This window comes from Mustela nigripes, chromosome 8, assembly GCF_022355385.1.
Source record: "Mustela nigripes isolate SB6536 chromosome 8, MUSNIG.SB6536, whole genome shotgun sequence".
Taxonomy (NCBI): Eukaryota; Metazoa; Chordata; class Mammalia; order Carnivora; family Mustelidae; genus Mustela; species Mustela nigripes.
The window spans coordinates 3,171,477-3,185,156 of record NC_081564.1 but is presented as its reverse complement, the minus strand read 5'-3'; the positions used below and the strand labels follow the sequence as shown (position 1 = coordinate 3,185,156).

The 13,680-nt window shown below is 50.0% G+C and overlaps 1 long non-coding RNA gene across 2 annotated transcripts in view; it reads right to left on the bottom strand.

Annotated features, from left to right (window-relative positions):
* Window positions 1-1,783: 1,783 nt before the first annotated feature.
* Window positions 1,784-13,680, bottom strand: part of LOC132023792 (uncharacterized) — a 16,610-nt gene continuing 4,713 nt past the window's right edge. The window contains exons 3-4 of one of the 2 annotated variants that reach the window (XR_009406042.1): window positions 10,430-10,550; window positions 1,784-1,984 (exon numbers count right to left, since the gene is read on the bottom strand). This is a non-coding gene — a long non-coding RNA (uncharacterized LOC132023792). Of the gene's footprint in view, window positions 1,985-10,065; window positions 10,551-13,680 lie in introns of those variants that run through there. The other variant, XR_009406041.1, reaches the window with a different exon arrangement.

The following is a 13,680-nucleotide window of genomic DNA, read 5'->3' as shown; positions in this document are numbered from 1 at the left end:
AGTTTTGACCTTGAAAATGAAAATTCTTGTCCGGTTAAGATTCCTTCCCCAACCTGTAGGAACTCAACGTCTACTGTTTTGTTCATTGTGTAACTAGAGGGTTCCTCACAGAAGCTCCTCACCGTGGAAGACAGCCCTTTGATGTAATTGAGAAAATAACCTGTTTTAGGGTTAATCCATGGTTGCTTTAATTAGGAGACTGTTTCGGGTTTTTTGCTGTAGTTGTTTTTTGTGTTCATCACCCGGGCCTTCCAACGCTCACTCTGTGTGGAAACCTTAGGAGCCTTGGAGGGACGTCTGAAGCCGGCCCTATCCGGAGGGCTGGTCTTCAGCAGGAGGCTCTCAGCCCACCTGCCGGCACCTTGGGGTTCATGGAGAGGCCTCAGCAGAGTCCCTGCTCCATCCACACGGTCCTCAGCAGAGTCCCTGCACCATCCACATGGTCCCAGAGCCACACACCCCTCAAGGGTTGGCTGGAAACCCGCTCCCGCCGTGAGAACTGCAGGCAGAACCCCATCCCAAGGACAGGAGCGTGAGGAGCCTCCCAAGGTCCCTCAGGTCTCCAGGTTCATGTCCCCTCCGAGACCTCCAGCCCCGTAATTGTTGCCATCATTACGGAAAAACAAAGCCGTTCTGAAAAGAGCTTCCGTCCTGGAGATCTTCTGTTTGAAGAGCGCTTGTATCTTTGCTGAGAACTTTGATGTCTCTTTTTCAGCAGGATCTTCAAAACAGCCTGTGAAATGACCACGGGAACTGACAGCACCCTTGCTGGGAGCCGGTGGAAGGTCCCTGGGTGGACCTGAGCGAGGGGGCGTGGCCGTGAGCGTGGGGGCGTGGCCGTGAGCGTGGGGGCGTGGCCGTGAGCCTGGGGGCGTGACCATCGCTGTCCATGCTCAGACGGAATGTCCACTTCGGTCAGAGGATGGGGTTTTCTCTTCCCACCGCCACCACCCCCAGATGGCCCAAACCCTGTCCTTCTGCTCCCCGTGTTTGCTTGTGTCTGGCGGGGGCGACACCTGCAGGAGGCCTCCGCGCTCGGTCCCTGCTGTGCTGCCCCTGCGTTGCTGCCTGTCCTGTCCTCCCGCCTCCTGGCAGCCGTGCGCACACCCTTCCTTCCTTCCCTTCCAGCCTCTGCCAACCCTCTCCCCTCCCACCTCCCCGCAAGCCCTGTCTTGCCCGGTCTTTGGGGACAGAAGAGCCGCCCCGCCGGCACACATCTGGATCTTCCGTCCCAGCCCAGCTCTGTCGCAGCCCCGTCTGACTTCTCGTGCGTGCAAACTGACCTATCTCGTCCGGGGGTGCCACCTGCTCACCCCTTGGCTCCCCTCTAGCAGGGACCACACCTGCTGCCCCCAGGAGCCAGGTGGGGAGTGAGGACCCCCCAGCACGCACACGTGCACACCCAGGACTGCAAGACTTCACACACAGGACGTGAGCATCTGCCCAGCAGCAGGTAGGAGAGAAGGCGAATCGCTCTTCCTTTCTCTCTCACCTGGCTCTGCTCTGAGACCCCCTCCTCCCCACACCCTCTCAGAAGCCGCACCTGCGAAGCAGCACACCAGTCTTCTGCATGCCTCCCCCCGAATGTATCCACTGCTGGGCCTGGGACCCAGAATCTTCTTGGGGGGGGGCCCTGCCCCGAAGAAAGTCCAACCCTCCTTAGAAGGTGTATTTTCTATTGTAGCCGCAGCACATACCACAAACACAGCAGCTTAGAACAACACGACAGCCAGCTCCTGGCTCTGCGGGGGGGGGGGGGGGGGGTCACACAGGGGCTCCACGAGGTCCCATACTGATGGCCCTGCAGAGCTGAGCTCAAGCTGTCAGTCAGGCTGGAGTCTCATCTGGAGGCTCTGGAGAATTACCAGCTTCCAAGGTCGCTCAGGTCACTGGGATCCAGGTGTGTGTGGTCGGGGCTTGGTTCTCCTCCCGGGGCCACCCACTCTCAGTCCCTAGAGGTGGCCCAGACTGGATTACATCTGGCCTGCCAAGATAAACTCCTTTTGATTAATGCAAAATGACGAGTAACCTTGCTTACTTCTGCAAAATTCCTTTTACCCTGTAATTATAACCACAGACCGATATTATACTGACAGTGTCTGGGATTAGGGCAGAAAATCTTGCGGGACCATCTCAGAATGCTGTCTACCACAGAAGGCCTTCTGCTTTTTTCCCCCCCTTCCTCCTTCAGCCCATCTAGAATGCAGGCGTGAAACCTGGAGCTGCAGCAACCATTTTGCAACCATGAAGCCGCCAAGCATTAAGGACTGTGGCTGAACGATAGGACCCGGTCTCTGAGACAAAATGAAGCTACCGCACAGTCAGGAATCTCTAAAAAACACTTCAAATAAACTTGTTCTCTGAAGCTACAGCTAGCTGAGTGTCATGTTCATCCTCTCAGACACCATCCTATGTGATACACCAGGGCTGGCCCTCTCTGCTTTCCACAGGTGACCTTCGCCATCCCAAGCTCAGACGTGTTTTCTTGGGCAGGGGTGGAATAGGTGGTGACAGCAGCTTCCAGACCTGTTTCTTTGTTCCTCCTGGGCTCCACATTCTCAGCTACGGCGCACACAGCTTGGAGAACAGAAAAGACGCTCCTTCCCCTGCTGCCAAGGCTGGGGTCCAGCCCACGTTCCGGACTCGCGCTCTGCTCTCCTCGTCTGCCCTCCGACTGCACGTCTAAATTCAGAGTGCAGCCTTACAGAGCAAATTGCATCTTCTTGTTCGATCCCTTTGCTAGCCCGGAGCCTAACGAGGTCAGACAGGTAATGTAATTCTCCCACGCTCCGGAGCTATCCGAGTAAAACAGAGCTTGATCTGATTTTTATTACATAAAGCAGCCTCAGCACAGTGGCTCGACAGGAAGAACTTCTCTTTTCACTGGAGCAAGCACTTTCACCTTTGGGTCTGTTTGCGGAATAAAATAGGAATCTTTGGTCTTGAAGGAGCCCGTGACCTTTTGCCTCAAGCACTAGCTCGGTCCTGCAGTGTCAGGGGAAACAGCTTTGGAGCAGTTGGAGTTTTTGAGTCGCTCTCCTTTGCCTAGGAGAACAGAAGCTACCCAATGTCCCCTAGCCCCGAGATGAACCCCTGCAGCAGAGTGTGGGATTAGCCGTCTTCGAGGGCTGTCCTGACTTCCAAGTGATCTTGCCTACCTGGATCTTCTACAAGGTGGTTTGATCGTTATTCACGGGAACTGAGAAAATGAACAGAGACTGAATCGAAGATCCAGACGGGTTAAACCCATGCCTGTAACTGCTGGATTGCTTCCACTGAAGGAAGCTTTTAATTACAAGGAAAAAGGCAGGGAAGCCCAGTTCCAAAACCACCAGGAAACTAGCTTTTGTTCACCGGATCCAGCTCACAGAGCCATGAGTCGAATTCCTCTGGCTGACAAACTGCCGGCCAGCATCACTGGCCAGACTACAGAACAACCTGAGTCCAGTGCTGATGAGAGAAAGGGACCAGGGACCCTGAGCCGGGGACGGGCGTCTGCTTCCCTGGTGGCGGGCTCCAGGCTCAGGGACTCAGTGGGCTTCCTGCAGAACATGAGCTCGACTGGGCAGCCAGAAGGAGCCTGGCCAGATGCCGAAGTCTCCGCTGGTCTAATTCTTTGTTTACCCCAAACATCTTGCTTGGATGGTGGCATCCAGATGTGGGAAAACAGTGCACAACAGTGCAATTAAATGTGAAAATGTCTGCTGTGTATAAAACTTTCTCCCGTGGACGTGGGAAAGAGGGTGATTCCTCTTCCTCAACACCCCAGCCCCACCCCGGCAGAGGCAACCAGCAAAATCCCAGGCACTGGTGAGACACTTAAGGACCGTGGGAGCAAGGCCCACGTGAAAAACAAGGCCCAGCTGGGCCACTGTCTGCTGGAGGTCGCTGTTAAACCAGGTCCCTTACAGCCAGGTTGGGCCCAGGGCCAAGCTGGGTTTCAAACAGGCACCAAAATGGGCAGAAGACATGAACAGACACTTCTCCAATGAAGACATACAAATGGCTATCAGACACATGAAAAAATGTTCATCATCATTAGCCATCAGGGAGATTCAAATTAAAACCGCACCAAGATACCACCTTACACCAGTTAGAACGGCCAAAATTAGCAAGACAGGAAACAACGTGTGTTGGCGAGGATGTGGAACTGTTGGTGGGAATGCAAGTTGGTGCATTCCAACTTGCATTTCCAGTTGGGAAATAGTGTGGAGATTCCTTACGAAATTACAAATAAAGCTTCCCTATGACCCTGCAATTGCACTACTGGGTATTTACCCCAAAGATACAGATGGAGTGAAAAGAAGGGCCATCTGTACCCCAATGTTCAGAGCAGCAATGGCCACGGTCGCCAAACTGTGGAAAGAGCCAAGATGCCCTTCAACGGACGCATGGATAAGGAAGATGTGGTCCATATACACTATGGAGTATGATGCCTCCATCAGAAAGGACGAATACCCAACTTTTGTAGCAACATGGACGGGACTGGAAGAGATGATGCTGAGTGAAATCAGTCAAGCAGAGAGAGTCAGTTATCATATGGTTTCACTTATGTGTGGAGCATAACAAATAGCATGGAGGCCATGGGGAGATGGAGAGGAGAAGGGAGTTGGGGGAAGTTGGAAGGGGAGATGAACCATGAGAGACTGTGGACTCTGAGAAACAATCTGAGGGTTTTGGACGGGAGGAGAGTAGGGGGTTGGGGGAGCCTGGTGGTGGGTAACATGGAGGGCACGGATTGCATGGAGCACATGGAGCATTGTGTGGTGCATAAACAACGAATTCTGGTACACTGAAAAGAAATTAAATTTTTAAAAAATCAATGTTTAAAAAAAAAAAACAACAGGCACCTGCCAGTATCAACCAATCAGGACGAGGCCCTCCGAACAAACAGGAGGAGGCATTTTTAACCCTCCCCTTATTAGCATATTGGACAGAGTGGGAACCGGATGGTTTCTCTACTTAAGCAAGACGTCACCTCTACTGAGCGAGGTCAGCCCAGCCCAGCTGCTCTGTGCTATCTCCCCCACTGGCTTGAGCTCTGGCCCCGGTGATACCTTATCCAGTCCCTTTTGGGGGGCTGGGGAGAGGGTATGCGGGCTGGATTCTGGTGTGGACCCCAGAACCCGAGTAGGTAACATTGACATTTAGGCAGTGAGGGTCCAGCTGTATGATCTTGAGCAAGTGAATAACCCTCTCTGGGCCTTGGTCCTATCAACCATAAACTGGAATGAGTAATCTCGTGGGGTGTGACTTCCGTGCTGGATTAAGGGAGTCTTCTCATTTAAAGGGCTCAACACAGGGACGCCTGGGTGGCTCAGCTGGTTAAGCAGCTGCCTTCTGCTCTGGTCGTGATCTCAGGGTCCTGGGATCGAGCCCTGCACTGGGCTCCCTGCTCTCCAGGGAGTCTGCTTCTCCCCCTCTCTCTGCTTATGCATGGGCTCTCTCTCTCTCTAGTAAATAAATAAAATATTTTTTTAAAAAGTTAAATACAATAGAGGGCTCAGCTCATACAGGAGCTGGAGACCTTTCTCTCTTTCCTCCCTCCAGGAGGCTGCCATCCTGGTCTTGCTGCTGGGAAGAGCTCCCTCTCCAATCCTTGAGGCCTAAATAAACGAAAGCACTGGAAATTATATTTCAAGTCGGTGAGATGGTCTCACTCATGGATGTCAGCTAAAGAAATTAAGTGATGTCACTTCAAGGTCCCTGCCGGCCGTGCGCAGGGCAAGGAACGGCGTGCAGGGGCAAAAGGACCTGCATTCTTCCGTGTGCCGTGTGCAGCTGTGGAGAACTCACCTGACATGACTCCGCTGACACTGGAACTTATTATCTCATTAATAAAAGGGCATCCGAGCCAGGGCTGGCTAATTGATGTCAGGGACACCTCGTCCTAATTGGGCTCTGCCATCCGGGATGCCGGCTTTGTCTTCAGGCTGCCTCTGTCACCATGACATATTCAAGATGTCCCCTCCGCTCGCCGCCACACCCATAGGAAGAACAGTCATCCAGGATCGTTGCAAAAGAGCACCGGAACAGGGATGCAGGAGGGAATCACGAGGGGTGTGCAGTGGGCCCCCTGGATCATGAGATCCAAACCTAACCTTTGCCTACGCTTCACCCTATTCATGGAGCTCCTAGTTACAAGACAGGACCCGGGATTTGGTTTTAGTAGAAGGAAAAAAAAGAAAAGAAAAGGCAACACAGAGAGTTTCTAAGGCACAGTCAAATAAAGTGCATACAGCAAGCACATTAGGAAAAGTTAGAAGGCCCTCCCTCCGTCGAGGAGGAGAGGTAACGCAGTGGTCTCCCAAAGCCAGGAGCTTTCCCACCCACTAAAAACAGCATATTTTTACCCAAATAAAGCCCGAACAGTTTATCCTAATGTGAGGCAAACATTCATAGCTGTAAGGAAATCGAAAAGGCTTTTCTTTTGAAAAAGTGTCACAAAATGCTCCAATTCATTCCAACGGCCATGTCTGGGTCTGCGGATTTTTTTCCAGGCCAGTCCCGGGAGTGGGGGCGCCCTGTGGGCTGGAGTGGCTGGGCCATCTGACCCCCAAGGCCACTTGTCCTGTGAGTGACTTTGCAGGCACATTTGAAATTTAAATGAGCAATTTCAGGAGAAAGGAGATGCCATTCCTTGCTTTGCTCTTAGGGAAGGGGTTAGGATTGGGTCATCCTGGGGTCGGTCCCGGGTGAGACAGGGCCCAGTTGGGGACACTTGGAGCCCCAAGAGGAGGGGGTGGAGGGACGCCCACCGGGCATCGGGAGCCGTCTTACTCCCCCACATGGCGTTCCTCCCACCGTCTGGGGCTGGTGCCGACTGTGATTCTGATTTTCGTTGAAGCCCCACCAGCCCTTCCTTTCCACAGCGCTCAGAAGTCCCATTCATCTGTAGCCACCACCATCATCGGCTTCTCTGGGGTAAAGGCCTAATAAACCATGTCATACCGAGGGGTTACAGACGTATTGCTTTCCAAGGCATTTTATTTGCAGAGCGAGAGGAAAGCTCCCTTAGATCTTGATGAGTGTTTCAGCTGGGGTCTCCAATGGAGGAAGAGGCGCCATTTGTCATTTGGGTATGCGTCTGTCCCCTTCCAGGAAGACTCTGCCTCTCAGCAAAGACCCAAATAGCATCTGGTAGGACCTCCTCTCCATGGGGACATTCATGCACTCCGTGGGTGGTCCCCTCTGGCCCCTGGACATTGCATTAAGTGCCCCACAATTTCCATGTGCCCCCCCCCCCCCCGTGGGCACAGTCAGCACCCAGGTATGTACAAATTACCCAAATAAAGAGCATGTGTGATGCCCTGGTCTAGTCCCACCCCCAGCACATGGCACCGTTTCACAAACCTCCTAGATGTTTCCTCTCTCTTACGGAAATGCAGGCTTCTTCTTTGGAGAGTGATGCTCTAGACCGCCGCCCCCCACCCCCCATACACACACTTCTGTGGCTCCATTCATACAACATGGCCTTTCTGATGACAGGATTGGAGGAAAACCTGGACTTCTGACCCACTGCGCTAATCCCTTCCCAGGATTTCTAAAGTCACAATGGAAGACCATGAACCCATATTGGCACCCCTGGCCCCAGGTTCTTGGAGAACAGGAAGGCTAAGAGAAGACAGTTGTTGCCAAAGGAGATGTGGGCGGAGGAAGAAGGAAGACAGAGGAGGAGGAGAAAGGGACCACAGGGCTCTTCCGAAGGTTGATAACGCAGGAGAATTTTTTCCCCATTTTTGTGGGTTTCTGCCAATTTCAACCAAGTGGCCTGACAAATGCAGAAGGAGAAGTGATTAATAACCATTTTTGCAATAAAGGAATGCATGAGTGACCACCTTCATCTTGTCCTGCAAGTCACAGGAGGCTGCCCAGTTTATTAATGGAGAAATCTTGCCGTAGCACTGTGATAAATATCACTGCACGCCTCTAGATGAAAGAAGACACCTGCAGGTCTCCTGGGTGCTGGCCATTCAGGGGCAGCCTGTCAAAAGGCAGTGCTGTGCAAACTGCCATCTCCACCCGGAGCCCGAGAGAGCTCCCGCCGGAGCAGGAGGAGACACAAGGCATAGACACCATGTGGCGGGATACCATTCCCCTCCCCTGCCCACCTCTGCGAGCCTGTGCCTTCTTCTTCCATTCTGTCCTGCCCAGCCTTTTAAAAATCAGAAGATTCTTTCTTATATGAAATTATAGCCACCACTGATTGCAACTTATAGTTTGCTGAATATTTAAAATCTATTAATTTGCAAAAAAAGAACAAGAAATACGGGCACCACTGTCATAGGAAAACTTTGGATGACAATTTGGCTCACTTGGGATTCTTTTTCCTTCTGTTAACAGCAGCCCTATTTGGGCCTGGGGTTTCAGCAACCAGGAGAGAGAGAGATCTTCTCTACTGACGTGGTCAAGCTGGTGAGACATACACCTGTTAGCCCAGGAGCCATCACTCTGTGGTCTGCTTCTCTGAGCTCTCGTCGCTCAAGCTCACAGAAGCCACCACGTGGGCCTGGGGGTGAGCACAGCTTCTATTCCCTACCTTGAGCGGGGAACAGAGCTAAGGAGCCTCTGTGTTGTCTTCTGACTCTGTGGTCAGCCTCGCTGGAAGCCGCTGGGCAGTCTGGTTTCTCTTTCCTCCTTTAGGTGCAGAGCATCTTTTCCGACCAGTTCTGGGGTCCACATCCAGACTTCCAGAAGCATCTCTCGGTTTCCCTATCCTGGCACGACGGCAAGAGTTGAGGCGGGTCTCCCCACCTTCTCTGGGCCATTCAGCTGCTCTCCCGGTGAAGTGTTCTTCTTTTTCTTCCCCCATCATTAGCAGCTTTTAAGTTCCACTGGATCATTAAAAAGGCTGCATGAATGTTTGTTATTGATGCAATAGACAGCTGTTTACCTTGACGTCCACACTTCTACTGGAATATAATTGCTACCCCCACTACTATAGTATTAAGACAAAGCCCCCACTAATAAGATTTTGACCACTTACTATACACGGGCCACACATACAATGTCATAATCCATACTACCAGTCTATGGTGATAATGTTATTAATATTCTATGGTACAGATGAGCAAATTGTGGCTCGGGGACACTAAGTGATTTTTAGGACAAGTGATCCTAACATACAAATAGAAACAAAGTCAGTAGATGAACAGATAGAGATAAGTTAGATATATGATTCTTTCATCGACCCTGGATTCAGCCATACCTGAAGTTGCCTGTATCCCTGAATTTTCCATTTGTGAAAGTTAATTAATGTTTCCTTCTGCTTTAACATACTGAGAAGAGTTCTCACTCTCACTAACAAGACCAACTTGAAAGGTAAGTGTAATTTTCCCTATTTTGGCAAGCAAAAAAAAAAAAAAGAGGCTGAGCAGTTAAGTCACTTACCTAGGGCTCCATGAACACTTGGTACTCGCATTCAGCAGAGATGAGAAGGAGGGAAGATGGAGAAAAGGAAAGAAAGAAGATCCTTTACAGTGAAGAGACGGAAAGGCAAGGTTTTCACTGAAGTTCACTTGCCTCTATGAGCCTTAAAATCATGTAGTATCCCTCTATATGAAAGCATACACCCTGCAGTTTCTCCTCTGGGTCCTATGATCACTTTCTCTTGGTTATAGGAATTCAAAATACCTACTAGCTGGCCTTGTTTTAGCCAAGGAACAGAGCAAGAAACAGGAGCTACTGTAAATCCTTCAAACATAGTTATCTAACACAGGAATGAGCACTAAGAAAAATCATCAGGGGGGCCAAAGGAGGAGGTTTTAGGCTCTGTTTCCACATGTTCCTGACTTCTGGATGTCAAATAATTATGGATTATCTTCTGCAAGAAGATTCTGTGAGAATTCTGAATTCTGTGGCGATTCTGGGTTCTGTTACATTCCTCTGAAAAGTGTTAACTTTTTAGGTTTGGCTGGCAAGCAACTTGGTCCAGTTAGAAAGCTACGTCCTGGGCTTCAGCTTAAATTAGTTCAGTTCTTTTACTCCCCATGCCTATGTGGTCCATCAGTCTTCCAAAAATGTGGGCAGAATGGATACCCCAAATTTGGGGATGCTCCTCTCTGGTCTTGTCTGTTGTTAGACCCCCCTCTCTACTTTCAGTGACTGTGATTATTCCAGACTCTGTCCTCTGGTTCTTCAGCTCACAAGGATTGGTTTCTACAGGAGAATCCATTGTTCCTAAGCAGCAGTGACAGTGACCTTAAGGGGAAGAGCCACAGAAACAGGCGGTTTTTTTCACCCCTTTTCCTTCTTCCAAGTGTTGGCTTCCTTCTGGAATCTGCCTCCTTGCCTCCCTTCACTCTTCAGAGCCTCCCGGAAGTTTGTTTGGGTCATTTGTTCATGCTTCTGTTTTGGTTTTGTGTTTTATTTTACTTAGAATCTGGAGCTGTAAGCTGTATGACTGTCTATCAAGTAGACATTTACTTACCCACCACAGCTGAGGCTAAACTCCTCCATTGCCTCTTCGATGAGTTCCCCCTGAATTGTCTTGCTCTGGAAGCTGGACACTCTTGCCTCTCTGGTCCTTCCATAAGGTCCAATCCATCCCCCTGAAACAGGCAGATAACTCAGCTCTCCCTGAATCACATCAGCACTTAGGAACACTGGTTACTGACTTTTGCTTATCCTCCGACTCCCCCTTCTGGATTTTTCTTCACCTAGCTTCTCCCACAATTATATAAGGTCTCTTTCCTGAACTAAGTTCCTTGTTTATAGTGGTTGAGCTCCCCTAGTCCCACCTTGATGAATCATGGCCCCAGAACTCCATCAGCAAATACAAGGGCCACCTACATGATTTTGGTAATGCCTTCTGCAGCAGTCATACAGGGAGAGGGTCCCACTCCGTCCCCTGGCCAGCCTCATTCCTGGTTCTGCCTGGCACGACCTTTCATCTCTTGAGGCTTGACAAAGACCAAATGCCAGTTGCCTGAACTCTGTGAGGACAATGGCTATGTGGGGAAGCATGGGCTCCTGAGGTCCTACAGATGGTGGGCAGGGAAGCATCCCACCTCGTATTCAAAGTCAGAGGCAAGGAAACTGTAGTGAGCAGTAGGGGTCTCTTGAGAAGAAAGACATCCCTTTGTGTGAAACGCTGCTGGGCTTAATGGCACTAATGATCCGTCTTCCTCTTTGCTCAGCCCCCCAAATTGGAGCATTTCTCCTTTTTCCACTGGGTCTGCAGAAAAATGCCTCTCAGCGCCACCAGGGGGCACTGCTGACTCTAGAACCATCTGAAGCCGGCACCTGGGGAGGGAGCAGAGCTATGCCTCCCATAAATTCCCCGAATTGGCACTGCATTGTTCCAACTGTCAAAACAACACAATTTTGGCAGTTTTCCATTCGAAGCTCAATCTTTTTTTAACAGGCCATCAGAGACTTTTAAGGGGAGTCAACAACAATGCAGTGGGTCTAGCTGCACAGCTTCTGAAGGTACCCGGACAGTCGGAACCTGGGAGAGGTGGCTGAAGGCAGCCAGGATGGTCATGAATCCTTGGCTTAAGATGCTGATCACGGGGGGCCGGGAGGGGCTTTAAAAGGAAGAGTAATATTGCCGCTTACATGCTGGGTTGCATCTCACAGTGGTTGGTTGAGTTTGAAATGAATTATTCCCTATTAACAATTCAATGTTTACTTCCTACCAAGTAATGACTATAAAATTGAAAAACAAAACCAAACCAAAGACTTAGGGTTGGAGAGGATGCAGTCAGTGGAATGGCTAGACCCGTCACATCTCAGGGCCAATGACTTTGGAACGGACTCAGACTGTTTCTTCTGGCCAGCAGTGAGGGGACTGAATGGAAGGGACTATTTCTATACCTGTTTATGGGCTGTCCTGTGTTCCTGTCCTGTTCTTCCTTCCACAAAGACTCTGCTCTCCTGTCTTGCCCATCTCCACACTTTTTTTTTTTTTTAAAGATTTTATTTTCAAGTAATCTCTACACCCAACAAAGGGCTCGAACTCACAACCTTGAGGTCAAGGGCCACACATCTTCCGGACAGAGCCGGCCAGGCTTCCCACCCATCCCCCACACTTCATCTCTCATCATCCCTAAAGCCAGTGATAGAACATCACTCCCTCAAAGCTATGGCTTGGAACGTGTTCAACAAATTCGGGCCAGGCACATTCTGGTTCCTCTCTGGGTTCAAGGTGAGTGGCCATGTGGAGAAAGACCTGGCTGAGGTGGGACATTTAAAAGGAGAAGGAAGCTATTCAGAGGCTCTCAGGGGGGAGAAAACATCAAGTAGGAAGTCTCTGAAGGGAGAATAAGCAGAGCACGTGTAGGGAACAGAAGCAAATCCGTGTAGATGGAAGATAAGTAGGCGATGAGAACTCCTCATCTCGGGCTCTTGTAACATTTCATTTGTGCCTGTTCTCTGATGGTCCCTCAAGACATCTGTGTTTGTGTATTGTCTCCCCTGGTACACTCTCTGAGGGCAGGGTCCTAGCCCAGTTCCCACCCATAGTAGTCACTCAACAATTACTCATAGGATCAAAGATGGATGAAACATGGAGATTGTTTTCCTCCTGTACCAAGATCTGATAATCCACAAGGAACAAGGGCACTGCTGAGCGAGTGAAGTGTGGCATTGAATGTTGGGTGTCTCAGTGAGGTTGGGCGATGTTATGGTACAACATCAAACTGGCCCAAAATGCCAATGGCTTAAAACAGTGAACACCCATGTATCACTCAATGTTTTGGTGACCACTGCTGGTTGGCAGGGAACTCTGCTCACTGAGGTCATTCAGGGACCCAAGTGATAGAGCAGGGGCCACTTTGACCAAAGCCTGTCCCCATGTCCATCCTATCTGAATACAGAGTTCAGTGAGATGTGTATTAAGCAACTGTCCTTAGCTGACTACATGATAAACTGTCCAACCTCATGCTTCTTCTGGAATGATGCAATGCACTGAGTATGCGCATGCCGACTTCTTATTGGGACCCAAGTGAGAGTTTCACTTCAGTGACATTTTCAGATAAAAATAGTTGGAATAATGACTTTGGATGATTAGGTAGGGAGTATAATGGAGTAATGATTTAGGGAATTGCTCCCCAAAAGCTGGTCCCCTGACACAGAGCCTCGAGATGACTTGCAGGCTTGTTAGGAAAAGTGTCACAAGCCCCCTCCCCTAGCCCCTCATCCTGATCTACTGAATTAGAATCAACGTTTTGACAAGTTCCCAAGGTGCTGTGTAAGCACAGGAAGGTCTGACAATTGTTTACAGGGATTCCCCAGCCAGACTAATTGGATTCAAATCCCAGGGCTGCCAACTACTAGCTCAGTGATATTGAATAAGTTGCCTAAACTCTGTTTCTCGATTTGTTGGTAAATGGGGTTAATGACAATATTAACGTCATAAGATCATTGTGAGGATTAAATGAGTTCAAGTAGTAAGTGAGTCAAAAACTTGTCACAGTATTTAAAATAGTGCCTAGCACGAAATAAGGAGTCTGTAAGTGTTCGAGATGAAGACAGTGACTGTGGTGGTAATGGTGATGGTAGTCATAATGTCAACAATGACGATGATGGCAATGATGGTGATGATGATGGTAATGGTGATGGTGGTGATGGTCATGATGGTGGATGGTGATGATTGTGGTGATGGTGAGGCTTATGGTGGAGATGGTGGCAATGATGATGATGATGGTGGAGATGGTGATGATGGTTATGGTGGACATG